Below are 27,645 nucleotides of genomic sequence, written 5' to 3' on the forward strand. Positions count from 1 at the left end.
GTGGCACCACGAATGCTATCCCTAATTTAATAACCGGTATTTTGAACAAGCGGGTGATGTCGCTATGGGAAGGCACCTTGATCCCATGGTGTCTCCCGTGGTGGCCAAGTATTTTATGGAAGACTTTGAGGAGAAAGCATAGCGATTGGCAACTCTGCAACCTTCCTCTTTTTACCGATATGTTGACGACACACCCGCGGTGTGGTCCATATGAACTCGTTCCACTCAAATATGGCAGCTTAGCGTTTCTGGATGTAATGGTCAGAGGTAAAGCCGAAGGAATTCTGGGACACATTGTCTATCGCAAACCGTCTCGCACAGATTTATGCTTGTAGGTCAAAGTCTGTGCATACCGCTTGCAATGTGTTAGTGTCTCATGATACCTTGTACATAGAGCACATATGTTACCAGATTCTGACTGTCAGGTGAGCTACAAGACCTAAGAATGCTCTTCCAACAGAACGGTTTAACTGATAAACACATAGGCAATGCCTCTATGGTTCTGGGATGTACTGGCAGGATATTTCGGCGGGATAACGGTTCCATCGGCGCCGCCTGACGATGGTGAAACGGTTGTCTGCCGAAATACCGTGGATTTCCGACAATAGGATCCGGCGGTACACCTGAGAACCATTGAAGCCAGCAAAGCCTCAGATCACAGATACGTAACGATAAATGCGAATTTAGTGCATCGACGTAGTTTAAGAAGCGGAGGCACTCACTGGTATAGGCTTTATGCTGTATTTTGGAGTCATGTCTTCTGGAATCGAAATGGTCCTCAAGAACCACGACAGTAAATGCGTTTGAAGAGTTTATATTCGGTCGAAGACTACTGGTGCATGGCCCCTTTAATACGTCCTTGCACAATGCATACCACAGCTATTATCAGGACGGGAAACGGGATGGCTAATCATGGCTGGTAGTCATACTTTGATTTACACAAAAAATGGCTCTGAGCACTATGGGACTTAACATCTCTGGTCATCAGTCCCCTAGAACTTAGAACTACTTAAACCTAACTAACCTAAGGACATCACACACATCCATGCCCGAGGCAGGATTCGAACCTGCGACCGTAGCAGTCGCGCGGTTCCGTACTGAGCGCCTAGAACCGCTAGACCACCGCAGCCGGCTTTGATTTACACATACTTAATTTATTAACATAATGTTGCTTCAGATAATTCCCCACAATCTTCAGTACAATGCAGCAGTTACTTAGTATAAGTTCTTATTGAAACAAGACAGTTATCAGAACCCAACAAGTATAATTACAAAATGCATATGAAATCAGTTAAGAAACAACTAGCAAACACAGGCTTCGCCACACTTAATAAAAGCTTACAAATGACAGTGTGGGCCAGCCACTTAATTGCATTTGATTACTACACGGCCCAAACAACACTGAAAATTCACGTGGTTAACCACAATTCACTAGAACGTGGATATGTAACAGAAGCAAGAAAGATTGCCATGAAACAAACCCAGATTACACTTTACGTGGCTACACACTGTAACATAAATAGAGATGTGACATCGACTCAACAAGCACTACGGAGACAGATCACTGCAGTTAGTCCAAAATAACATGACAATCGATAGAGATAATTTAATTACTTTACATCTGCTCTGTTTGCTAACGTTTACTTATTTGCAGGTCTATCTTTTTGTAACCCAAAAAAAGTTTAAACATCAGAAAATCACAATGAAATTACAAAACGCGTCTTACCCGCCTTGGCGGGAAGGAAAGATATACTATTGGTATGAGGTCTTTGCCCAAAGCAATCCAGCCGTGGCAGGGTTACGTAAACACAGCAGGACCTAGGCTGCGGGTTACACCTCACTCCCCGCCAAGGCGTTGGCACTTACAGCAGCTTTTGACAAACACAGGAGAATTGCAACTCTCTGAAACCCACACAAAAATACAGGGCAGAATCCTTGCACCAGACATACGTGCATCAGTCTACAAAATTTTCCGTCCACAGCAATCACTGACCTTTAAATTGAAACTATTTAAGGACGGTTCACCGATAATAGTAATATCACTTAGGTGCAGTTTTCAGTCACTAATACCCTTAATAGTCAATCAGAGAACAACCAGTAAAGTTATAACTAAGACTTCATTGCGAAGCCAACATTTAACCCACTCACACATAGCTCATCCACATAATTTTCGATTGACGACTGTGTGAGTTCCACAATCATCTAACGAGTGAAACGCCTCTTAACACGTCTCTCAGCCACATACACTAACGGCCAACTTACTTGATGTTTACACACAGCACAACTCAGCGGCTCAAGGAGCTTAACCACTTTACTTCAGGGACCTTTCCCTTGATAGAAATCACAAAACTTGGATCTCCGAGCTGCTTCAAAACAGACTTGCCGACCAATACAATTGCGCGGTATATCACGCTGATAGGGCACAACCGGTCGCAGTCGACACTCCTTTCTCTGGAGACGTCCCGAGTCTCTCAGTGTATTTCTTTCGAAAGCTGACGGCCGACAATTGAAGCCCGCCAACCCGGAAGAAAGCCACACGCTATCCAAAGATCACATATAACCTCCAAAATCGATCGCAACGATATAACGAGAGTACCCGATGCTGGCGCCAGTCCGCCACGGCTCAACTGCTTTTACCGTAAGAAACCCGGCCTGTATAGAAACCCATTACAGTCCGGGAAATCGTATATTGGGCAGACAAGTCACACCGTACAAGATCGTTGCGTTGAACACTGTATTCATAAACGACTGAGGCGACCTTGTAAATCAGCAATCAAGCAACACTACCTGAACAAGGGAGCATTTCTTGACTGAAGTTTTATCCTCAGCATAATCGTTCAGAGACTGTTTCATTAGGGAGGCCATACATACTAAACACTGCTTGGAGCCCAGTACCGGCTAACATGAAACTAAAACGGGAAAAACTAGAGGCCCCGACTTCTGACCCTAGGCAGCGAACGATAATTCAGTGTCAACCAGAGCAGTGTCCGGTAGCACCATCACCGCTCTCTGCACAGCTGCAGAAGGCCTATCTTCGGCTCCCGGCATCAGGGACCACAACATCACTTCCGACCAACTGTGAATGATTTTCCGTGCATGCATATTTTGTGCTTGCGGCCCCGATAAATTTCGACGCCGCCTCTCAACTATCACCAGTCGCATCTTGTAGCAGTGACGACAGCAACTACCATCCCTAATGACGTCGACTAGTTGTTTTGATGAAATATTGTGTGACTTGGACAGTCTTAACCGGTGACAACGCGAGACGTGTACTTTTGCCAATGAATTATTGCTCAATAGCACCTCAGCTGTCAAAAAAATTCAACTCTCAGTACATTCAATTTGTACGCTCAGCAACGGCGGCCGAAGACTTCCGGCGTAAGAAGTCACCCTCATTCTGCCAACGGCCTTGTAAAAGAGGGGGGAAGGAGCGAACAGAGATTCAGGGCACTCTCTTGCTTTTGGGGTGCGAAACTGCCCCTAAAGACGGAAGAATCAGCAATCATCAACGGCACGAGGATGCGGGCGGCAATCGAAAGCACAGCATTAAAGACACTTAATTCGTATTCACAGGATATGTGGCCTGTAGTTGAAAAGTGGCATGATGATTTCTCCATTGGCAAAAGATTCCGGAATAGTTCCCCTTCTCATCTTTAGGAGGGGACTGCCAAAGGGCGTGTGTCTATAAGAAAAAGACTGAATAGCCAACGAAGGCATAACGTTCTACGAGTCGGGTGTGAAATGGCAGAAGTTTTAACGTGGTAGGGAAGCTAGAAAGAAAATGCAAAGGCTCAATCGAGATGTAGTTGGGGTCAGTGAAGTGAAATGGGAAGAAGACAAGAATTTCTGGTCCTATAAGTATAGCGTAATATCAACGGCAGCAGAAAATGATATTACAGGAGAAGGATTCCTTATGAATAGAAAGGTAGAGCAAGAGTGTGTTATAGCGAACAGTTCAGTGGTAGTAGTGTTATCATCGGAATAGACAGCAAACCAACACCAACAACGATAGTTCAGGTATACATGCCGACGTCGCAAGGCGGACATGAAGAGACAGAGAAATTATATGAGGATAATGATTGGGTAGTTCAGTACGTAAAGGGAGATAAAAATCTAATAGTCAAGGGGATTTGAAGGCGGTTGTAGGGGAAGGAATAGAAGAAACGGTTACGGGAGAACACGGTCTCGGTGCTAGGAATGATAGAGAACAAAGACAGATTGAGTTCTGCAATAGATTTCAATAAGTAATAGTGAATACTCTGTTCAAGAATCGCAAGAGTTATAGCTGGAAAAGGCCGGGAGATGCGAGAATATTTCACTTAGATTACATCATGGTGAGGCAGAGATTCGGAATTCAGGTACTGGATTGTAAGGCATACCGTGCAGAAGATACAGAATCAAATCACAATTTGGTAGTGATGAAGAGTTCCCTAAAGTTCAAGAGGCTAGTCAGGAAGAATCAATGATCAAAAAGAAGTGGGATACAGAAGTACTAAGAATGAAGACATATGCTTGAAGTTCTCTAAGGTGATAGATACTGAGATAAAGAATAATTTAGTAGGCAGTTCGGTTGAAGAGGAATGGACATCTCTAAAAAGGACCATCACAGAAGTTGGAAAGAGAAACGTATGTTTGAAGAAGGTAACTGCAAAGTAACCATGGGTAACAGAAGAAATACATTCAGTTATTCGGTGAAAGACGGAAAGACAAAAATATTCCCGGAAGTTCAGCAATACAGAGATACAAGTCACCTAGGAGGGAAATCGATGAAATGTAAGTGAAGCTAAGAAATCGAAAATGAAAATATTGATGGAAGGGCTCACTTAGGATACAGAAAAGTTGAACAACCTTCGGTGAAATTAAAAGCAATTGTGGTAGCATTAAGAATGCTACGGGAATTCCACAGTTAAATGCAGAGGAGAGAGAGCGGATAGTGGAAAGAGTACTCTTAATGCCACTATGAGAGGGAAGGTTTGTCTGATGCGATAGAACAGGGACAGCCAAGAACGTGGCACGTGTGCATGCACGCATGCCGAGCTTTCACACGCGTGCGGATCGCACCCTTCTGACGTCACACGTTCCCCCCAACACACCAGCTGACTGCGCGCGCATGCGCGCAACTACGAAAACGCCGCACGCGACAGTGCATTCGCGTAAGGAACGCCGCCCTGCTAGCATGTGGCTTAGTTTCATATTACGACATTTGATAATATTATGCTCTGTACAACACATCATGTTAACCAAAACTGAATCTTTGTTGGCTGTTCGTACACCTACAGAAAAATAACAATAACGCTGAGTTTGAAACTGCATTACACCAACAATATCGTGCTTCTCACATCGTCACTCGTAAAATTCTTACAAAATTTAAGCTGAGATGTAGAAACAGACTTGAAAGTAGTCTACAGCACGGAGTATGATGTGGAATAAGTGATTGCAACTACATGTGAAACAAGCAAATTTTATATACTGGAACTTCTGTACAAAATTTGCAATAACTACAATTCTCAACAAAACATATGACAAACACAACAAAATTATCACCATTAATTTAATTATTTTTGGTTCACTGTAGACATTATAAAGAACATATCCGGCACAAACTGATGGTACACTGACAAACGCAGACAGTTTCTCATATTTTCATCACTCAGATTGCCACGTAATCCTGACTTATTTAGTTTCATAATCGTAATAATCCATTCGCACACGTATGTCGATCCAAACACTGATATAACTTTTGCAGCCTCATTGTGGAGACGGGGAAACTCTTCCCGAGGAAAACCTTCTTAAAATTCCTGGACAGTTTTTACGTAAAAAAATTTGTGCTTTAAACGGGAATTACACTGCAGATCGACCAATTCCATTTGCAAATGCACTGAAGTACTTTCAACTGAAACGGCAAAGGGTCTAGAAAATAGTTCAAAAACAGATGTCAGACTGGCAGTGTCCTGAAAACGTTTAGAAAATTGTGCCTGTTGTTCCTCCAACACAGAAACGAATTCGTCAGTAGTTGTGTCCTCTCTGACTTTAGAGAGTGTAGGGCAATGCGCGGTATTCATTTTCATGAGTTGTTCCTTCCACAATGCGAGTTTCTTATTAAATGCATCCACTTTTTTCATCAGATCAGAAATAAGCTGATACTCACCTTGCAAAGTCTTATTGAGAGCGTTCAAGTGTGCAGTCAGATCAACTAAAAACGCGAGGTCTGCAATTCATTTTGGATCTTCTAATTTTGGCTCTGCCTTTCCTTTTGCCTTCAGGAACTCAACAATAGCGAGTCTTAAATTGAAAAATCTTTCGCGGCATGATCCTCGACTTAACCAACGTATTTCCAAATGGTAAATAACATCTCCGTACTCTTCGTTCAGATCCACGAGAAACTGTTGAAACTGACGGTGTACTAAGCCATGCGACTTCAAAAAAGTTACTATGGTGACTACCAACTTCATCACGTGCTCCAAAATTGCATACTTAGCACAAAGAGCTTCTTGGTGTACAAAACAATGAGTTCCGTACAAATCTTCTGTCGGTCGTCCTAGATTTTTACACAACAATGCTACAAGCGCATTTTAAGCACCTCGAATTGCTGGCGCTCCATCCGTGGTAACTGAAACTAACATTTTCCACTTCAGGCCAACGGCTTCAACTGCCTCTTCAACTGCTTTTAGCAAGTCGGTACCCCTCGTTGTGTGTTTCGTTGGTACTAAAACTAACAGTTGTTCTGTCATGTGCAAGTTTGTGTCGACTCCACCAACATAAATCGCTACTTGTGCTGTGTCCGAAATGTCGGTCGACTCGTCCAAAGCAATCGAGAATGCAATAAACTTGCAGGCACTATCAATTAACTGCCTGTACACATCCGCTGCCATACCAGCTATGTGGCGAGCTATTGTCTGTCTGGAAAGATTAATTTCACTAAACTTCTTTACTTCCAGTGGCGTCAAGAGTTCCGCCGCCTCAACAATACGCTCCTTGATGAAATCACCATCACTGAAAAGCTTATTCGCTCTTGCAATTTTGAGCGCTATTTTGCAGCTTGCTCTTAAACACAGGTTGCTACGTTCGGTTGCAGGCTAAAAGAAGGAAATAAAACTTGAGTGAACTCTAAATTCGAATCCTAACGACAAAGATGTGTACAAATACAAACATCAGAAAGACAAAGATTTGTAAGTGGTACTCGCGTTCGGTCCGTCTCGCTGCATAACGCTACGTCTTCTTAATTCCACCAACTTGTTTCATCTATCAACCCAACTAAATCATTAAGTCCTTTGTGTGTGGTGTTATAATGCCGTTATATTACAAATTTGCGGTGCCTGCCGAGTATGAGACTGCGTAATAGACATTGAGAATTTTCATCCTTCTCTTCAAAAAAATATTGCAATTCCCATTCAGCTCTGAAGGCTCGTGACGTTTTGTCACACCCCGCCTCTTTGTGTGCGTGTGTTCCATTGTAACAACCACTGCACAGTACTTATAGACTTCCTCCGAATCACTAACAAATAGCGAGGAATAAACATGGCTGCCACTACGAATCAACTAATACATCCTATGCCGGATGAAAAGATGTTGCATCGCACAGCTAGTCTAATGTCGCGCCGTGCCAAGCAGTGCCACGAAAGACCCAGGAAAGCCGAGTAGTGGCGAGGCGGATCGAGCCCTGGACAGCACGTGTGCAGCACATCTGTACACGTGTGGAGTTTGGCACGTCGTGGCCGTCCCTGATGTATACCCATGTAAATGACTTCTTTGGGTATCAGTTACTGCGGACGTTGTTTTTGATCTTGATATTGTGATCATGCGTAATGGGGCCCCTTAGGGAAATGGCAGCAAGAGAGGGGAAGAAAACCAATGTGCACTCCGTGTGCATACCGGGGGGAGTCATTCCAGATGTGGAAAGGGTCCTTCCGGATGCCATGAAGGGTACAGGGTGCACCCATCTGCAGGTGGTCGCTCATGTCGGCACCAATGATGTGTGTCGCTATGGATCGGAGGAAATCCTCTCTGGCTTCCGGCGGCTATCTGATTTGGTGAAGACTGCCAGTCTCGCTAGCGGGATGAAAGCAGAGCTCACCATCTGCAGCATCGTCGACAGGACTGACTGCGGACCTTTGGTACAGAGCCGAGTGGAGGGTCTGAATCAGAGGCTGAGACGGTTCTGCGACCGTGTGGGCTGCAGATTCCTCGACTTGCGCCATAGGGTGGTGGGGTTTCGGGTTCCGCTGGATAGGTCAGGAGTCCACTACACGCAACAAGCGGCTACACGGGTAGCAGGGGTTGTGTGGCGTGGGCTGGGCGGTTTTTTAGGTTAGATGGCCTTGGGCAAGTACAGAAAGGGCAACAGCCTCAACGGGTGCGGGGCAAAGTCAGGACATGCGGGGACCAAGCAGCAATCGGTATTGTAATTGTCAACTGTCGAAGCTGCGTTGGTAAAGTACCGGAACTTCAAGCGCTGATAGAAAGCACCGAAGCTGAAATCGTTATAGGTACAGAAAGCTGGCTTAAGCCAGAGATAAATTCTGCCGAAATTTTTACAAAGGTACAGACGGTGTTTAGAAAGGATAGATTGCATGCAACCGGTGGTGGAGTGTTCATCGCTGTTAGTAGTAGTTTATCCTGTAGTGAAGTAGAAGTGGATAGTTCCTGTGAATTATTATGGGTGGAGGTTACACTAAACAACCGAACTAGGTTAATAATTGGCTCCTTTTACCGACCTCCCGACTCAGCAGCATTAGTGGCAGAACAACTGAGAGAAAATTTGGAATACGTTTCACATAAATTTTCTCAGAATGTTATAGTCTTAGGTGGAGATTTCAATTTACCAGATATAGACTGGGACACTCAGATGTTTAGGACGGGTGGTAGGGACAGAGCATCGAGTGACATTATACTGAGTGCACTATCCGAAAATTACCTCGAGCAATTAAACAGAGAACCGACTCGTGGAGATAACATATTGGACCTACTGATAACAAACAGACCCGAACTTTTCGAATCTGTATGTACAGAACAGGGAATCAGTGATCATAAGGCCGTTGCAGCATCCCTGAATATGGAAGTTAATAGGAATATAAAAAAAGGGAGGAAGGTTTATCTGTTTAGCAAGAGTAATAGAAGGCAGATTTCAGACTACCTGACAGATCAAAATGAAAATTTCTGTTCCGACACTGACAATGTTGAGTGTTTATGGAAAAAGTTCAAGGCAATCGTAAAATGCGTTTTAGACAGGTACGTGCCGAGTAAAACTGTGAGGGACGGGAAAAACCCACCGTGGTACAACAACAAAGTTAGGAAACTACTGCGAAAGCAAAGAGAGCTCCACTCCAAGTTTAAACGCAGCCAAAACCTCTCAGAGAAACAGAAGCTAAACGATGTCAAAGTTAGCGTAAGGAGGGCTATGCGTGAAGCGTTCATTGAATTCGAAAGTAAAATTCTATGTACCGACTTGACAGAAAATCCTAGGAAGTTCTGGTCTTACGTTAAATCAGTAAGTGGCTCGAAACAGCATATCCAGACACTACGGGATGATGATGGCATTGAAACAGAGGATGACACGCGTAAAGCTGAAATACTAAACACCTTTTTCCAAAGCTGTTTCACAGAGGAAGACCGCACTGCAGTTCCTTCTCTAAATCCTCGCACAAACGAAAAAATGGCTGACATCTACATCTACATCTACATCTATACTCCGCGAGCCACCTTACGGTGTGTGGCGGAGGGTACTTATTGTACCACTATCTGATCCCCCCTTCCCTGTTCCATTCACGAATTGTGCGTGGGAAGAACGACTGCTTGTAAGTCTCCGTATTTGCTCTAATTTCTCGGATCTTTTCGTTGTGATCATTACGCGAGATATATGTGGGCGGTAGTAATATGTTGCCCATCTCTTCCCGGAATGTGCTCTCTCGTAATTTCGATAATAGACCTCTCCGTATTGCGTAACGCCTTTCTTGAAGTGTCCGCCACTGGAGCTTGTTCAGCATCTCCGTAACGCTCTCGCGCTGACTAAATGTCCCCATGACGAATCGCGCTGCTTTTCGCTGGATCATGTCTATCTCTTCTATTAATCCAACCTGGTAAGGGTCCCATACTGATGAGCAATACTCAAGAATCGGACGAACAAGCGTTTTGTAAGCTACTTCTTTCGTCGATGAGTCACATTTTCTTAGAATTCTTCCTATGAATCTCAACCTGGTGCCTGCTTTTCCCACTATTTGTTTTATGTGATCATTCCACTTCAGATCGCTCCGGATAGTAACTCCTAAGTATTTTACGGTCGTTACCGCTTCCAATGATTTACCACCTATGGCATAATCGTACTGGAATGGATTTCTGCCCCTATGTATGCGCATTATATTACATTTATCTACGTTTAGGGAAAGCTGCCAGCTGTCGCACCATGCATTAATCCTCTGCAGGTCCTCCTGGAGTACGTACGAGTCTTCTGATGTTGCTACTTTCTTGTAGACAACCGTGTCATCTGCAAATAGCCTCACGGAGCTACCGATGTTGTCAACTAAGTCATTTATGTATATTGTAAACAATAAAGGTCCTATCACGCTTCCCTGCGGTACTCCCGAAATTACCTCTACATCTGCAGATTTTGAACCGTTAAGAATGACATGTTGTGTTCTTTCTTCTAGGAAATCCTGAATCCAATCACAAACCTGGTCCGATATTCCGTAAGCTCGTATTTTTTTCACTAAACGTAAGTGCGGAACCGTATCAAATGCCTTCCTGAAGTCCAGGAATACGGCATCAATCTGCTCGCCAGTGTCTACGGCACTGTGAATTTCTTGGGCAAATAGGGCGAGCTGAGTTTCACATGATCTCTGTTTGCGGAATCCATGTTGGTTATGATGAAGGAGATTTGTATTATCTAAGAACGTCATAATACGAGAACACAAAACATGTTCCATTATTCTACAACAGATTGACGTAAGCGAAATAGGCCTATAATTATTCGCATCTGATTTATGACCCTTCTTGAAAATGGGAACGACCTGCGCTTTCTTCCAGTCGCTAGGTACTTTACGTTCTTCCAGCGATCTACGATAAATTGCTGATAGAAAGGGGGCAAGTTCTTTAGCATAATCACTGTAGAATCTTAAGGGTATCTCGTCTGGTCCGGATGCTTTTCCGCTACTAAGTGATAGCAGTTGTTTTTCAATTCCGATATCGTTTATTTCAATATTTTCCATTTTGGCGTCCGTGCGACGGCTGAAGTCAGGGACCGTGTTACGATTTTCCGCAGTGAAACAGTTTCGGAACACTGAATTCAGTATTTCTGCCTTTCTTCGGTCGTCCTCTGTTTCGGTGCCATCGTGGTCAACGAGTGACTGAATAGGGGATTTAGATCCGCTTACCGATTTTACATATGACCAAAACTTTTTAGGGTTCTTGTTTAGATTGTTTGCCAATGTTTTATGTTCGAATTCGTTGAATGCTTCTCTCATTGCTCTCTTTACGCTCTTTTTCGCTTCGTTCAGCTTTTCCTTATCAGCTATGATTCGACTACTCTTAAACCTATGATGAAGCTTTCTTTGTTTCCGTAGTACCTTTCGTACATGATTGTTATACCACGGTGGATCTTTCCCCTCGCTTTGGACCTTAGTCGGTACGAACTTATCTAAGGCGTACTGGACGATGTTTCTGAATTTTTTCCATTTTTGTTCCACATCCTCTTCCTCAGAAATGAACGTTTGATGGTGGTCACTCAGATATTCTGCGATTTGTGCCCTATCACTCTTGTTAAGCAAATATATTTTCCTTCCTTTCTTGGCATTTCTTATTACACTTGTAGTCATTGATGCAACCACTGACTTATGATCACTGATACCCTCTTCTACATTCACGGAGTCGAAAAGTTCCGGTCTATTTGTTGCTATGAGGTCTAAAACGTTAGCTTCACGAGTTGGTTCTCTAACTATCTGCTCGAAGTAATTCTCGGACAAGGCAGTCAGGATAATGTCACAAGAGTCTCTGTCCCTGGCTCCAGTTCTGATTGTGTGACTATCCCATTCTATACCTGGTAGATTGAAGTCTCCCCCTATTACAATAGTATGATCACGAAACTTCTTCACGACGTTCTGCAGGTTCTCTCTGAGGCGCTCAACTACTACGGTTGCTGATGCAGGTGGTCTATAGAAGCATCCGACTATCATATCTGACCCACCTTTGATACTTAACTTAACCCAGATTATTTCACATTCGCATTCGCTAATAACTTCACTGGATATTATTGAATTCTTTACTGCTATAAATACTCCTCCACCATTGGCGTTTATCCTATCCTTGCGGTATATATTCCATTCTGTGTCTAGGATTTCGTTACTGTTCACTTCCGGTTTTAACCAACTTTCCGTTCCTAATACTATATGCGCACTATTTCCTTCAATAAGAGATACTAATTCAGGAACCTTGCCCTGGATACTCCTGCAGTTTACCAATATTACGTTGACTTTTCCTGTTTTTGGTCTCTGAGGACGGACGTTCTTTATCAACGATGATAATGTCCTCTCTGGTAAGCCGTCAGGTATTTTATCGTTTCGCCCAAGGGGGGGTCCCTCTAACCTAAAAAACCTCCGTGTGCACGCCACACGTACTCTGCTACCCTAGTAGCTGCTTCCGGTGTGTAGTGCACGCCTGACCTGTCTAGGGGGGCCCTACAGTTCTCCACCCAATAACGGAGGTCGATGAATTTGCAACCATTATAGTCGCAGAGTCGTCTGAGCCTCTGGTTTAGACCCTCCACACGGCTCCAAACCAGAGGACCGCGATCGACTCTGGGCACTATGCTGCAGATATTAAGCTCAGCTTGCACTCCGCGTGCGATGCTGGTTGTTTTCACCAAATCAGCCAGCCGCCGGAAGGAACCAAGGATGGCCTCAGAACCCAAGCGGCAGGCGTCATTCGTTCCGACATGTGCTACTATCTGCAGCCGGTCACACCCAGTGCGTTCAATAGCTGCCGGAAGGGCCTCCTCCACATTACGGACGAGACCCCCCGGCAAGCACACCGAGTGCACACTGGCATTCTTCCCCGACCTACCCGCTATTTTCCTAAGGGGCTCCATAACCCGCCTAACGTTGGAGCTCCCTATAACTAATAGGCCCGCCCTCTGTGACTGTCGGGACCTTGCCGGAGAATCGGCCACTGGCCCAACAGGCGAGGCATCCTGTGGTGGCTCGGAAACGATGTCATCACCACTAGGAAGCACCCCGTACCTGTTGGAAAGGGGTAAGGCAGCTGCCACGCGGCCAGATCCCACCTTCGCCTTTCGGCCAGGTACGCGCGAGCCCACCACTGTCCGCCATTCACCCTGGAGTGATGGCTGACCGGTAAGATGCTCACTGCCGGAAGACGCAGCGACATCAGGGGTTCCATGCGATTCCAAGGCCACCGAAGTAGGCATAGGTCTCACCACAGTTGCCCCAACGCCACTACGAGCCGACGCCTGCGCCTCGAGCTCGATGAGCCTAACAGACAAAGCCTCCACCTGCCCCCGAAGAGTGGCCAATTCTCCTTGCGTCCGCTCACAACAACCACAGTCCCTACACATGACTATGTTTACCCTACAAGCGAACGGTGTACTCGCCTTATTAGCAGCAGGAAATCGAAGTGCTCTCTCACTGACGGTCTAACCGACACTGAGCTGTTCTAACCAAACAAACAAAAGCCTGTACGATACGAGGGTCGATAGCAACGGCGATACTGTACACTACACTGTTATTAAAATAAACGGTTGTGTCTAGTAGGCACTCAAACACGCAAGAAATTACAAAAATAAAATAGTAACTACCCAGATAACTGAAAATAAGTTGTACCTGTTTGAAGCTCGCAAAAATGTGTAACAAGCGAACGGTGTACTCGCCTTATTAGCAGCAGGAAATCGAAGTGCTCTCTCACTGACGGTCTAACCGACACTGAGCTGTTCTAACCAAACAAACAAAAGCCTGTACGATACGAGGGTCGATAGCAACGGCGATACTGTACACTACACTGTTATTAAAATAAACGGTTGTGTCTAGTAGGCACTCAAACACGCAAGAAATTACAAAAATAAAATAGTAACTACCCAGATAACTGAAAATAAGTTGTACCTGTTTGAAGCTCGCAAAAATGTGTAACAAGCGAACGGTGTACTCGCCTTATTAGCAGCAGGAAATCGAAGTGCTCTCTCACTGACGGTCTAACCGACATCTAACCGACATCGAAATAAGTGTCCAAGGAATAGAAAAGCAACTGGAATCACTCAATAGAGGAAAGTCCACTGGACCTGACGGGATACCAATTCGATTCTACACAGAGTACGCGAAAGAACTTGCCCCCTTTCTAACAGCCGTGTACCGCAAGTCTCTAGAGGAACGGAGGGTTCCAAATGATTGGAAAAGAGCACAGTCTTCAAGAAGGGTCGTCGAGCAGATGCGCAAAACTATAGACCTATATCTCTTACGTCGATCTCTTGTAGAATTTTAGAACATGTTTTTTGCTCGCGTATCATGTCATTTCTGGAAACCCAGAATCTACTATGTAGGAATCAACATGGATTCCGGAAACAGCGATCGTGTGAGACCCAACTCGCCTTATTTGTTCATGAGACCCAAAAAATATTAGATACAGGCTCCCAGGTAGATGCTATTTTTCTTGACTTCCGGAAGGCGTTCGATACAGTTCCGCACTGTCGCCTGATAAACAGAGTAAGAGCCTACGGAATATCAGACCAGCTGTGTGGCTGGATTGAAGAGTTTTTAGCAAACAGAACACAGCATGTTGTTATCAATGGAGAGACGTCTACAGACGTTAAAGTAACCTCTGGCGTGCCACAGGGGAGTGTTATGGGACCATTGCTTTTCACAATATATATAAATGACTTAGTAGATAGTGTCGGAAGTTCCATGCGGCTTTTCGCGGATGATGCTGTAGTATACAGAGAAGTTGCTGCATTAGAAAATTGTAGCGAAATACAGGAAGATCTGCAGCGGATAGGCACTTGGTGCAGGGAGTGGCAACTGACCCTTAACATAGACAAATGTAATGTATTGCGAATACATAGAAAGAAGGATCCTTTATTGTATGATTATATGATAGCGGAACAAACACTGGTAGCAGTTACTTCTGTAAAATATCTGGGAGTATGCGTACGGAACGATTTGAAGTGGAATGATCATATAAAACTAATTGTTGGTAAGGCGGGTACCAGGTTGAGATTCATTGGGAGAGTGCTTAGAAAATGTAGTCCATCAACAAAGGAGGTGGCTTACAAAACACTCGTTCGACCTATACTTGAGTATTGCTCATCAGTGTGGGATCCGTACCAGGTCGGGTTGACGGAGGAGATAGAGAAGATCCAAAGAAGAGCGGCGCGTTTCGTCACTGGGTTATTTGGTAACCGTGATAGCGTTACGGAGATGTTTAAAAAACTCAAGTGGCAGACTCTGCAAGAGAGGCGCTCTGCATCGCGGTGTAGCTTGCTCGCCAGGTTTCGAGAGGGTGCGTTTCTGGATGAGGTATCGAATATATTGCTTCCCCCTACTTATACTTCCCGAGGAGATCACGAATGTAAAATAAGAGAGATTAGAGCGCGCACGGAGGCTTTCAGACAGTCGTTCTTCCCGCGAACCATACGCGACTGGAACAGGAAAGGGAGGTAATGACAGTGGCACGTAAAGTGCCCTCCGCCACACACCGTTGGGTGGCTTGCGGAGTATCAATGTAGATGTAGATGTAGATGTAGATCATGCAATTTACAGGAATGTGGCATATTAATAATTGTAAAGGATATTAATGGGTGTATGCATAGTGAAAGAGTTGTCGAAGTAGCAGTTTTCTTAGAGAGAGCTATACAGACTGTTTTATGGCCAACACCAGTTATAATCATTATAAAATGTTTTACTATCCCGAAGATATTATCTCTGTAACTCGAGTTTAATAATAAATGATTCCTTAACTTCTTGGTGAATGGAAATAACTACAATACAATAAATTCTTCACTGTTAGATCATGAATAGCTGTACTCATGGGTACTGAAAATGTACCTGAACTATTGCGTTTCAGTATGTCTGACATCTGCGTTTTTCAATGCATGCTGTGATGTAACCCCAAAAACTGAACGCTGCTGAATCCGTGTAATTCCACGTGTTTCTGTATTGTAGTTAATACATTGTGGTGTTGCAGGAGAAGCACTAAGCGTTGAGCCTTTGAATACAATCCAATATTTAGAGAAAACAGCTCTGTTAACACCGAAATTTCCACAAATTTTATTGTGACTTCGAAACCACACAGGTCACAGGTCGTGTGCTTCAGGGAACGGTATCTTCTTTTAAGGTTAAGTGATGTGCCTGTATCTTTGAGGCTTCGTATAATGATAGAGCAACGAACTAAGAAAAAATATCATTATGAGTGGTAAAATAATATAAACGGAAGTCTAGTGCAGTACTTATAAACTTCCTACGAATCACTAACAAATAGCGATGAATAAACATGGCTGCCACTACGAATCAACTAATGCACCCTATGCCAGATGAAAAGATGTCGCATCGCACAGGAAGTCTAATGTCGCGCCATGCCGCGCAGTGCCGCGAAAGACCGAGGAAAGCCGAGTAGTGGCGAGGCGGACCGAGCCCTTGACGGCATGCGTGCAGCACATCTGTACACATGTGGAGTTTGGCACGCCGTGGTCGTCCCTGCGATAGAAGAAGAAGCAGGCCTCGATGTAGAAGAGATAGGGGATTCAGTATTAGTATCAGAATGTAAAAGAGCTTTGGATCACTTAAGATCGAATTAGGCAGAAGGGGTAGACAAAGTTCCAACAGAATTTGCAAAATCATTGGGGGAATTTGCAACAAAACGGCTATTCAAGTTGGTGTGTAGATTGTATGAATCTGGCGCTATGCCAATTGACTTTCGGGAAAACATCATCTACACAATTTCCAAGACTGCAAGAGCCGACAAGTGCAAGAATTATCGGACAGTCAACTTAACTGTTCACACATCCAAGTTGCTGACAAGGATAATACACAAAAGAATGGAAAAGAAAATTGAGGATGTGTTAGACGAGTATCAGTTTGGCTTCAGGAAAGCTAAAAGCACCAGATATGCAGTTTTGACGTTACGGTTCATAAATGAAGAAAGACTAAAGAAAAATCAAGACCGTCCACAGTATTTGTCGACCTGGAAAAAGCGTTCGACAGTATAAAATGGTGCAAGATGATAATCTGAGAAAAATAGGGGTGAGCTATAACGAATGGCCGGAAACATAGAACATGTACAAGAACCAAGAGAGATCACTAAGAGTGGGAGATCAAGAACGGAGTACTCCGATTAAAAAGGTTGCAAGATAGGTATGTAGTATTTTGTCCCTACTGTTCAATCTCTAAATCGAGGAAACATTGACGGAAATAAAAGAAAGATTCAAGACTGCATTTAAAAATCAAGGCGAAATATTCGCTGATGACAGTGCTATCCTTAGTGAAAATGAAGAATCATTGCAGGATTTGCAACAGTCTAATGAGCACAGAATATGTTTTGATAGTAAATCGAAGAAATATGAATGACAACAGCAAGAAATTTAACATCAGGATTGATGATGAAGTAGATGAAGTTAAGGAATTCTTCTCCAGCCAGCCGGTGTGGCCGTGCTGTTCTAGGCGGTTCAGTCTGGAATCGCGTGACCGCTATGGTCGCAGGTTCGATTCCTGCCTCAGGCATGGATGTGTGTGATGTCCTTAGGTTGGTTGGGTTTAAGTAGTTCTAAGTTCTAGGGGACTGATGACCTCAGATGTTAAGTCCCATAGTGCTCAGAGCCATTTGAACCAATTCTTCTACATAGGCAGCAGAATCACCCATGACGGACATAGGAGGAAAGACGTAAAAAGGAGAATGTCATTGGCAAAAAGGGCATTCCCGACCAAGAGAAGTCTACTAATATCCAACATAGCCCTTGATTCGAGAAAGAAATATCTGAGAAAGTACGTTAGAAGCACAACATTGTATCGTAGTCAAACATGCTTTTTGAGAATGTATGTTTGGAGCAGAGCATTGTGTGGTAGTCAAACATGCGCTGTGGGAAAACTGGAACAGAAGTGAATCGAAATATTTGAGATGTGGTGCTACAGAATAATGTTGAAAATTAGATGGACTGATAAGGTAAGGAATAATGCACTCCGCAGAATCGGCGAGGTAAGAAAACTGTGGAAAACAGTAGGGACATGATGGTAGAACATCTGTTAAGGCATCAGGGACTATCTTCCAAGTTACTATAGGGAGCTGTAGAGGATGAAAACTGTAGCTGAAGACAGAGACTGGAATATATCTAACAAATAACTAACGACGTAGGTTCCAAGTGCTGTTCTGAGATGAACAGCATGGCACAGGAGAATAATTCATGGGGGGGTTGCATCAAATCAGTCAGGAGACAGATGACTCAAAAATAAACAAATAAATAAATTCCTATGTAACTCCTTTCAATACAAAACATTCGTATATGATGTAAGGATCTAATTCTTTTCTTTCTTTCAATTGCAGTAAGTTATGTAAACACGAATTCATTTCTTAGTAATCTTGCTTGCTTGCTTGCTGTTACCTTTAGAAACTAAATATGGCAAATGACTGAGAACACAGAAATGTCAATAAGTGGTTCGAGATTACACCATCAATTTCAATAGATTTTTCAACTTTGCTCTTAGCAATTCAAGTTTCGCACTTTTCAATTATCTCTTACATAAGATGATAGTTCGAAGAATATTTTGCCTCTTCTCTGGAATGCTCAGTCATAGACTTCCGTTTTCATTATTTTTAGACTGTTTTCTCTAAATCTTGTATTTTATTCAAAGGCTCAACGCTTAGTGCTTCTCCTGCAACACCACAATGTATTAACTACAATACAGAAACACGTGGAATTACACGGATTCAGCAGCGTTCAGTTTTTGGGGTTACATCACAGCATGCATTGAAAAACGCAGATGTCAGACATACTGAAACGCAATAGTTCAGGTACATTTTCAGTACCCATGAGTACAGCTATTCGTGATCTAACAGTGAAGAATTTATTGTATTGTAGTTATTTCCATTCACCAAGAAGTTAAGGAATCATTTATTATTAAACTCGAGTTACAGAGATAATATCTTCGGGATAGTAAAACATTTTATAATGATTATAACTGGTGTTGGCCATAAAACAGTCTGTATAGCTCTCTCTAAGAAAACTGCTACTTCTACAACTCTTTCACTATGCATACACTCATTAATATCCTTTACAATTATTAATATGCAACATTCCTGTAAATTGCATGATCACAATATCAAGATCAAAAACACCGTCCCCAGTAATTGATACCCAAAGAAGTCATTTACATGGGTATACATCAGGGACGGCAACGACGTGCCAAACTCCACGCGTGTACAGATGTGCTGCACACGTGCTGTCCAGGGCTCGATCCGCCTCGCCACTACTCGGCTTTCCTGGGTCTTTCGCGGCACTGCTTGGCACGGTGCGACATTAGACTAGCTGTGCGATGCAACATCTTTTCATCCGGCATAGGATGTATTAGTTGATTCATAGTGGCAACCATGTTTATTCCTTGCTATTTGTTAGTGATTCGGAGGAAGTCTATAGGTACTGTACAGTGGTTGTTGCAATGGAACACACGCACACAAAGAGGCGGGGTGTGACAAAACGTCACGAGCCTTCAGAGCTGAATGGGAAATGCAATATTTTTTCGAAGAGAAGGATGAAAATTCTCAATGTCTATTACGCAGTCTCATACTCGGCAGGCACCGCAAATTTGCAATAGAACGGTCTTATAGCACCACACACAAAGGACTTAATGATGTAGTTGGGTTGATAGGTCAAACAAGTTGGCGGAATTAAGAAGACGTAGCGTTATGCAGCGAGACGGGCGGAACGCGAGTACCGCTTACAAATCTTTGTGTTTCTGATGTTTGTATTTGTACATATTTGTCGTTAGGATTCGAATTTAGAGTACACTCAATTTTTATTTCCTTTTTTTAGCCTGCAACCGAACGTAGCAACCTGTCTTTAAGAGCAAGCTATAAAATAGCGCTCAAAATTGCAGGAGCGAATAAGCCTTTCAGTGATGGTGATTTCATCAAGGAGTGAATTGTTGAGGCAGCGGAACTCTTGACGCCACTGGAAGTAAAGAAGTTCAGTGAAATTAATCTTTCCAGACAGACAATAGCTCGCCACGTAGCTGGTATGGCAGCGGATGTGTACAGGCAGTTAATTGATAGTGCCTGCAAGTTTATTGCATTCTCGATTGCTTTGGACGAGTCCACCGACATTTCGGACACAGCACAAGTAGGATCATGCCGCGAAAGATTTTTCAATTTAAGACTCGCTATTGTTGAGTTCCTGAAGGCAAAAGGAAAGGCAGAGCCAAAATTAGTAGATCCAAAATGGATTGCAGACCTCGCCTTTTTAGTTGATCTGACTGCACACTTGAACGCTCTCAGTAGGACTTTGCAAGGTGAGTATCAGCTTATTTCTGATCTGATGAAAAAAGTGGATGCATTTAATAAGAAACTCGCATTGTGGAAGGAACAACTCATGAAAATGTATACCGCCCATTGCCCTACGCTCTCTAAAGTCAGAGACAACGCAACTTCTGACGAATTCGTTTCTGTGTTGGAGGAACAACAGGCACAATTTTCTAAACGTTTTCAGGACACTGCCAGTCTGACATCTGTTTTTGAACTATTTTCTAGACCCTTTGCCGTTTCAGTTGAAAGTACTCCAGTGCATTTGCAAATGGAATTGGTCGATCTGCAGTGTAATTCCCGTTTAAAGCACAAATTTTTTTACGTAAAAACTTTCCTGGAATTTTACAGAGGTTATCCTCGGGAAGAGTTTCCCCGTCTCCACAATGAGGCTGCAAAAGTTATATCAGTGTTTGGATCATAATCGATTGTGCGAAAGTTTTATTTCGATTATGAAACTAAATAAGTCAGGATTGCGTGGCAATCTGAGTGATGAAAATATGAGATACTGTCTGCGTTTGTCCATGTACCATCAGTTTGTGCTGGATATGTACTTTATAATGTCTACAGTGAACCAAAAATAATTAAATTAATGGTGATAATTTTGTTGTATTTGTCATATGTTTTGTGGAGAGTTGTAGTTATTGCAAATTTTGTACAGTAGTTCCAGAATATAAAATTTGCTTGTTTCACATCTAGTTGGAATCACTTATTCCACATCATACTGCATGCTGTAGACTACATTCAAGTCTGTTTCTATATCTCAGCTTAAATTTTGTAAGAACTTTACGAGTGACGATGTGAGAAGCACAATATTGTTGGTGTAATGCAGTTTCAAACTCAGCGTTATTGTTATTTTTCTGTAGGTGTACGAACAGCCAACAAAGATTCAGTATTGCTCAACATGATGTGTTGTACAGAGCTTAATGTTATCGAATGTCGTAATATGAAATTAAGCCACATGCTAGCAGGGTGGTGTTCCTTACGAGAATGCACTGTCGCATGCGGTGTGTTCGTAGTTCCGCGCATGCGCGCGCAGTCAGCTGGTGTGTTGGTGGGGGACGTGTGACGTCAGAAGGGAGCGATCCGCACGCGTGTGAAAGCTCGGCACGCCTGCATGCACACGTGCCACGTTCTTGGCCGTCCCTGGTATACATGCTTTCTGCAATTAATTAGATTCTCTACTCTACTGAAGAACTTTTTCACAGGGATTCTGAAAACTAATAAATTGTTGCAAAACGATGTATATCGTTCCAGTAATATTGTAATATTTGAAACATTTATTTCAGTTTAACATACTGCAGTTAAATACGAGGGCTTGTTGAAATAATGCCTCAGAATTTCTGTGAAAACTCTTAAAAGCTTTTAAAACAAAACAAACATAGTGAACATTCTACAAGTTCGTCTTCATTTGTAAGTATTTACAGCCCCCTGCCGCTAGAGGGCTCCGAATTGAAGCTTGTGTCATGCCGATCTTTAACGTAATTATGTCGGTGCGTCAGAAAGCGAAGATCTCGTCCACACACGGAGTGCCCTCTCATTTAGCTTGACAGTGCAGGACCACACACAAGCGCAGCAGTCCACCACCTTGGGGTCACTGTCATTGCTCGTCCTCCATACAGTCAAGACTTGGCCCCATCCGATTTTGATCTGTTTTCAAAACTTAAAGAACTTCAAGGACTTCACTTTGATAGCGATAAAGTGGTGCAAGCTAAGTTTGTGGCCCCGTCAACAAGTCACCCATACATGAAGGCGTCAGCAAACTGACCTCTCATTGGGAGAAATGTGTTCGTCGCCTGGATGACTATGTTGAGAAATAAATACAGGGTATTTATAAATGAATATCGGGATTTTAACGCTTTATAATATTTATTATATTAAACTTACAGCTATAAATGATATGTCAAATGAAAGAGCAACTCAAACAGTTTTACCAAGAACCTTATAAATGTTCAATGTGAGCACCATTTGCAGCCGAGTTCTTCCCAAACGTTGATAAGTGTGTCTTTAGTCATTGTAGCGACAGCTGCTTCAATCCGGTTTCTTATTTCAGGGAGTTCTGCTGGTTGCGGAGGCACGTACACATGATCCTTGATGAACACCCTGTATGTAGACATGAAGAATAAAACTGTAGAATGTTAACAATGCTTGTCTTACCAGAAAAGCTGTAAAGATTTTCCGCATAAAAAAATTCGGAGGCATTGGTTTTCAGCACGTCCTAGTAGGATTAACTTTGTTTTTTTACCACACCCCAGACATCTGTCGTATCACGATGGAAAATTCTTCAAGTAGCATAATAGACTGCGTGGTGCAACAGGTGTGTGGAGATGGGCAGAATTAATTAACGTTTGTTTGTTGTTTGCACATTGCAGTGTTACACTATAGAGAAGCTATGCTAAAAAAAAAAAAAAAAAAACTGATTTGGCCTTATTATGTGTAGAAATACTAACTGATGCACAGAAACCTTAAAATTATTTTCTAGAAATAATCGGATAATATTGTTTAAAATACACTGCTTGAGGCATGTCACGGACCTAGCGGCCATTCCCGCCGGAGGTTCTAGTCCTCCCTCGGGCATGGGTGTGTGAGTTGTTCTTAGTATAAGTTAGTTTAAAAATAAGTAGTGTGTAAGTCTAGCGACCGATGACCTCAGCAGTTTGGTCCCTTAGGAATTCACACACACACACACACACACACACACACACACACACACACACACACACACACATAGACACACACACACACACACACACACACACACACACACACACACATAGACACACACACACACACACACACTGCTTGACAAAAAGTCAGATATCCAGAAGACGTGGTCGGATATCAATATCACTTCGTACATATACATACCACAGGCGAGTATAGTTAATCTGAGTTGTAACAGGTAGAACGGCCATCAGAGTGCATTAGTGTTGTTCGTGTATAACGTTTTTACCAGACCTAGTAGTATACAGAAGGGGCATGAGTAGCGTCAAATGCCAAGAAGGTGAAACTATCTTTAATTTTTTTTAAACACTGACCTACAGAATTTTCCCTGACAAAGACAACTCATCCTTAACCTATTCATTTATTACCCACAATATACAAGCAATCTGACTGCTATACATTGACAACGTGACTTCCAATTATTAACACAAAATAATGGCCCTGAATTGCAAGAAATCCTAATAATAATACAGATCCAAAGAATACGTAATTAAGGAAATATGAAACTACCTCAAACTACCTCACATTGCCTTAACTCATTTCGATCGCAAATCCCGATAGTGGAAACCCTATTCTTTTTCATAAGTCACTTACCTCAGAGAAAATCTTCATAACACGAATTACAGCAATTACAGAAAATAGCAACAACAGCCAGCTAAATAAAAAGATTCTAACTACTATAGACTCTAACAACTAGGAGCCATGTGGTTAACAAAAGAAAGATTTTGTTGAAAAGCAAACAATGTATTTATAAAATTTATTCTGTGACATCCAGTTCCAAAAATTATATAGTAGTCAATAATTCCACTGCCCAAACATTATACATTTCCTTCCGTATTTTCTTATAAACACATAATTTCATCTCACTTTACAATCCACTAAGAAAATCATGTCTATACACTTTTCTATACACTCGCTAACTGCTAGTCCGTCCAACCACAGAATCTATTTCCGAGGACACAGTCTACAGTACTGGCAACATACAAACAGGCTACTTACAAAAGGCACGCAGGAGCCGCAAACTCATTTGAGACAACGTCATCAGCACCTGACGGAGTCTGAAAGAGGCCTCATTGTTGGTCTCCATCTGGTCGGCTGGTCGAATAGTGCAGCATGTTAACTTGTGGGGCTTTCGAATGTGACAGCCGATGGTAGACTACCACATGGTAAAATGACGGCTGACATACGCGTCGTCAAGGATCCAGTCCATCACGTCTGACCACGACGAGGAAGGATCGGCGTATTGTGCACCAGGCACACCGTAACCCATTCACATATTCGGCTGCTATCCAAGGAAAGTAATGGTCCTTGCTACATTCTGTGTCATCCCGCACCATTAGTCGGAAACTAGCAGCAGCGAGACGGGAATTATTGTGCGAAGGCTGCCATTGTTACCACATTACAGACGGCTGCTAGAATGAAATTTCCACTCTGCTCTGATATGATACTTCCTGGCAGGTTAAAACAGTGTGCCAGACCGAGACTCGAACTCGGAACCTTTGCATTTCGCGGTAGAGCACTTGACCGCGAAAGGCAAAGATCCCGAGTTCGAGTCTCTGTCCGACACACAGTTTTAATCTCCCAGGAAGTTTCATATAAGCGCACACTACGCTGCAGAGTGAAAACCTCATTCTGGAAACATCCCCCAGGCTGTGGCTAAGCCATGTCTCTGCAATATCCTTTCTTCCAGGAGTGCTAGATCTGCAAGGTATCCAGGAGAACATCTGTGAAGTTTGGAAGGTAGGAGAGGAGGTACTGGCGGAATTAAAGCTGAAAGGACGGGTCGTGAGTCGTGCTTGGGTAGCTCAGTTGGTAGAGCACTTGCCCACGAAAGGCAAAGGTCCCTAGTTCGAGTCTCGGTACGGCACACAGTTTTAATCTGCCAGGAAGTTTCACAGACGGCTGGTTTTGCAGTGGATCCGTGACCTGGGTGCATGAACTGCTGATGAATGGCGTCGCACTGAGGGGATGACTTCCACGGTATTGGAGGTATCTGTAGAGGGCAAAATCTGTAGGGGAAGATGGAGATTGGAATACATCCATCAAATAATAGGAGACGTCGGTTGCAAGAGCTACTCTGAGATGAAGAGCAGCTTTGACAAAGGGCAGATTATTATCACGCAGTGGCTCTGAACGAGTATCGCGGTAACGGCGAAGTGATTGAATGTTAACCTCCTACTGTTGTGAGGGTGCTAAATGGTTGAACGTCCACGACTCTTCACAGAATATGGGGTTCGGAGGCTTGTCTGCTCTGTAAAGTTGGATAGATGGTGATCTCTGCCATCTTTTCTGAAGGAGCATAATGCTGGTGCACGTACAAATGTTTCGGAGCACGCCGTTCATTGTACATTGTTGCACCTGGAGCTCCGCAGCAGACCACCCCTACGTGTTCACATGTTGGCCCAACGACATCGTCAATTACGATTGCAGCGTGCTCGCGACCATCGGGATTCGACCGTCAACGAATGGAGCGTGTCGGCTCTTCGAGTGAAACACGTTTTTGCTACGCTAGGTCGATGGTCGTCCCCACAAATGTGGTCTTCGAGGTGAACGGTGGCTCCTCGAAATGCGCAGCCTGGTGGAAACAGTATTATGTTATGGGAGACATTCTCCTGCGCTTGCATGGAACCTGCGTAGTAATCGAAGATACGCTGACAGCTGCGAACCACCTGCATCCCCTTAATGCTTTATGTCTTCCCCGACGAATATGTCATCTTTCAGCGGTATGATTGTCCGTGTCTCGGAGCCAGAACCGTGCTACAGTAGTTTGAGGAGCATTATAGTGAACTCACGTTCACATCTCGGAGACCAAATTCGCCCGTTTTAAATCCCTTGGAACCCATGTGGGTCGCTATCGGGCAACCTCACCGCGTACACAAATCAGCGGAGCATTATTTATACGAATTACATGACCTATGGGTAGACCTCCAATGCTACATGCCTCCACAAAGCCACCAATGAAATTTTCACTCTGCATCGGAGTGTGGGCTGATACAAAAATTACTGGCAGATTAAAACTGTGTGCCGGACCAAGACTCGAACTTGAGACCTTTGCCTTTCATGGACAATTGCTCTACCGTCCGAGCTACCCAAGCACCGTTGGATCACTGATACGAAGAATAAGTTACGTATTTCTTTCCAAAGTCGGACAAACAAGCTATTAAGAAGGTTGTCATAATGTTTCGGTTACCAGTGTATACAGTACATGTAGATACTCTATAATTACAAATATATCCTGCAGACGTTTTCCTGTAGAATTTTTTTCTCTTGAGCCTTACTGTTATTACAAGTAATATGATTATCATGTAATCGAGGATTGCCTTCTTTGACGTCTTTCATTTTCAAATTCGAGTTGATACTGTCAACAGTTCATTAATATAATGTTCCATTTTCGATATCATCTTCATACATTCATGTCACTTGGTGTTACAGAGATTATTTGGCTGAGAAGCATTTCTTTATCCAGCAACTGTAACAATGTAATTCTGTTTGATTTTGTTACAGGATAATGCATATACCACTGCATCGGACATCAAAGCATGACGGTGCAGTCCTACCAACGTACGGGCACCCAACTGCCACTAAAGAGATAATATAACGATACTCAATGCTTTTACCGCTCTACTTTTGTTTACATTGTAATTGTTTAATAACAGTAATTTTTGTGACTAAACTATTGGATACGTATTTACTGAGTATAGTTTCTCGTTTATTTACTTTTCCCTCAGTTCCCTCTGAAACACCGAAGCTTCTTTCAGGAAAAAATATTCTCCTTTCTCAAAGTCGATCGATTGTGAAGAGATATACTTATCAGTCCTAAGTTGGAGTGCTCCTCGCTGTTTTGTGCTACACCCTTTACAAAGGATTATGCAACAGGTAGTTTGAGAGGGCTGAGAAAGTGTGTTAAAATACCTGTCTGACTTATTTGAAATTGGTACGAAATATTTCGAAGAATAAACGGAGGTACTCTTAACTAACAGCCATCAGCTATAGAGATCTAAAAGTTATTTGCCGAAGAAGAAATGGTAGAGGTACATACAACGAAAAACGAAGCTCCCTTTAATTTCTTACTGTATGGTTATTCAAACATTCATGACATTACATAACCCACAATGAATCAAATCACAACCAAATAAAATAATTGAAATAACGCCGCGGGACGTTGGAATGAAGTATTAAAAAGAACCGTGTTCTTCAAATATAAAATATCACTTGATAGCACACAGCAAACGTCGGCGGAAATTTGAACCACTTACTGGATGGACCTGATATTTCTGTGACCTAAGCTATTTTCTTTTCTAATTGGCTGTTCTTAGATTCAAGAGCCCTCTTGACAATTGGATTCGTGTTTACATTCGGTTCGTTATTAGTAGCAAACCATACAATGCCGGATTAAAATTCAAGGTTAATGGAAATCAATGATAA

At 43.1% G+C, this 27,645-nt stretch overlaps 1 long non-coding RNA gene across 1 annotated transcript in view; it reads left to right on the plus strand.

Moving 5' to 3' along the window:
- The window catches only part of LOC124544993, an 81,716-nt gene extending 54,809 nt beyond the window's left edge, over positions 1-26,907 (plus strand). The window contains exon 2 of the long non-coding RNA XR_006967582.1: positions 26,725-26,907. This is a non-coding gene — a long non-coding RNA (uncharacterized LOC124544993). The remainder of the gene's footprint in view (positions 1-26,724) is intronic.
- Positions 26,908-27,645: the final 738 nt, after the last annotated feature.

Source organism: Schistocerca americana, chromosome 8, assembly GCF_021461395.2.
Source record: "Schistocerca americana isolate TAMUIC-IGC-003095 chromosome 8, iqSchAmer2.1, whole genome shotgun sequence".
NCBI classification, from domain to species: Eukaryota; Metazoa; Arthropoda; class Insecta; order Orthoptera; family Acrididae; genus Schistocerca; species Schistocerca americana.